The sequence below is a fragment of the Penaeus chinensis genome, chromosome 11, assembly GCF_019202785.1.
Source record: "Penaeus chinensis breed Huanghai No. 1 chromosome 11, ASM1920278v2, whole genome shotgun sequence".
NCBI lineage: Eukaryota > Metazoa > Arthropoda > Malacostraca > Decapoda > Penaeidae > Penaeus > Penaeus chinensis.
Window position 1 is genome coordinate 7,538,722 of NC_061829.1, and position 2,500 is coordinate 7,541,221.

The window sequence follows — 2,500 nt, forward strand, 5'->3', positions numbered from 1 at the left end:
TTTGTCTTTCTGTATGTCTGCCTCTCAATTTTCTTCTTTCCATTTCTTTCTCTTAGCCTCTCTCTCTCTCTCTCTCTCTATCTATCTATCTATCTATCTATCTATCTATCTATCTATCTATCTATCTCTATTTATCTCTCTCTCTTTCTTCCCCTCTTTCTATTTTTCTCTCTCTCTTTCTTCCTCTCTCTCTCTCTCCCTTTCTCTCTTCCTTTCACTCTTTCTTCCTCTCTTTCTCTCTCTATCAACAATAGCAAATAACTGCCTTCTAGTGCAGTACGCCGATGATTCACAGTTTCTTCATAGTGATTCAGTAAACAACTTAAATACATTAATAAGAAACGCGCAAGATACTCTAACACAAACAAAACTATATTTTGACACTAATGGACTTAAACTAAATCCACATAAAACTCAATGTATATTCATAGGTAGTCGGCAGAACATTGCTAAAATTCCCAGTGACACAATCATAGAATTTGAAGGCTGCTCTATCAAACCGAGCACTTCAGTGAATAATCTAGGAGTACAAATAGACAGATTCATGACATTTGAACCACACGTTGACAAAATACACAGGAAAGTAGTGGGTACCCTGTTATATCTTAATCACATACGAAATCAGATCACTACTGAAACTAGAATCTTGGTTGTACAAACTCTAGCTCTAAGCATAATTAACTATTGTTCAAACATCTGGGGATTGACTAACAAAACCCAGATGCAAAAAGTGCAAAAATTACAAAATTTTGCTGCCAGAGTAGCACTAGGTAATATCAGTAAACTTGATCACATCACCCCACATATCAAAAAATTAAAATGGTTAAAAGTTCACTTTAAATGCAGCTATGACACATGTTTATTTATTTACAAACTTATTCTTGGGAATTATCCGAATTGGTTGATGGCCTTGCAAACCGTAGGGAACACATCAGGTGTCCAGACACGCCAAGTAAATTCCCTTTTTGTCAAGAGATCGAATACCAATACAGGGGCACGACAAATGGAAATACGTGGACCCAAGTTATGGAACATGCTACCAGATAATTTAAGAGGCATTAACAACTTCTGTAATTTTAAAATGAAATTAAAAGAACACTTCTTAAATATTCAAATGTAAATATATATATATTTATGTAAAGAATAACCATTGTAATTTAATGGAATAAAATGTTTTGACTTTGACTTTGACTCTCCCTCTCTCTCTCTTCCTTTCACTCTTTCTCCCTTCGTAAAAAAGCCACATGCCTGATAATGACGCACTTGCGAAATGACGCATTCACACACAAAATAAATAAATAAAGAATAATAAAGATACTTCTTTTTGTAGTTTTCTCATTTCCAGTTTCTGTATGTCGTGTGCTCGGTGTAGCTAACTATACATATCGACTGGACATGCTGCTATCACCGGGATATTTTCGAACGGGAGGGAAAAAAGGGAATATTGAGAATATAAAAATGGATAAAGAGGAGGTGAAGGATGCTTAGATCGCTTCACACATCCCCCCCCCCCCCCCCTCCCTTCCCTCCCAACGAGAAAGAAACAGAGTGAAAAGAAAACGCCAAAAAAGAGCTACATCAAAGTACGTATAAAACCACAGAGACAATTCAATGAAGCCATTATAATGCCTCTTTAAGAAGCTTATTTTTTCCTCAACTGGAGTGAGACCTCTTTGATGATTACTATCATGCCTCCAGGCCGTAAAAAGAAAGTGTGGGGGGCGGGGAGGTGGTAAGTGGATGGGGGGAGAAGAAGGGAGGCAAGGGAGGGGGAGGGGAGGCCCTAAAGGAGGGGCTGGAGAGGGCGTGGGGAAAGGGGAAAGGGGAGGAATGGGGGGTTGGGGAGAGGGTGGGAGTGGGTGAAGGGAAGGAATAGGGGTTATAGGAGGTGAAAAGGGAATGGCCAGGGAGATGAGAGAGGGGAGATAGGAGAAACGGGAGAAAAAAAGGGAAGGTTGGGGAAGGCGAAGGGGTAAAGGGGGGTTGGAGAGGGATTAGTGAAAAGAGAAGAGGAGAAAGAGAAGATGGGGGGGAAGTGAGAAAAGCACTGGGGCGATCGAGGGGAAAGGGAGAGGAGGAATAAAGTGATGGAGGGAGTTGGGAGAGGGGAAAGGGAGGAACGAGGAGATGAAGAAGAATGAGGGGATGGAAGAGGAGGTGTTGGGGGTTGCGGAGAGAAGGGGGAGAGGGTGAATGGGGGCGTAGGCTGTCGGCGTAGGAGGGGGGGGGGGGAGGAATTAGCAGTGTGTTGGTGAGGGAGTGGGGGGGGAGGGAAGAGTAATTAAGGCTTAGAAAGAGGATAAAGGGAGGAAAGAGAGAGAATAGGCGGATGGAGAGAAGGGGAGAGGAAGGATGAAGGGAAGGAGAGAAAGAGGGGGGGGGGGGTGAGTGAAGGAATGAAGTTTACGTTTATGTGTCTCCATGTACGTTCTGTGCGTGGATCTTTGTGTGTTTATTTGTGCAAGTCTGTGTATGTGCTTCTGTGTTTTAGTTCCTGTCT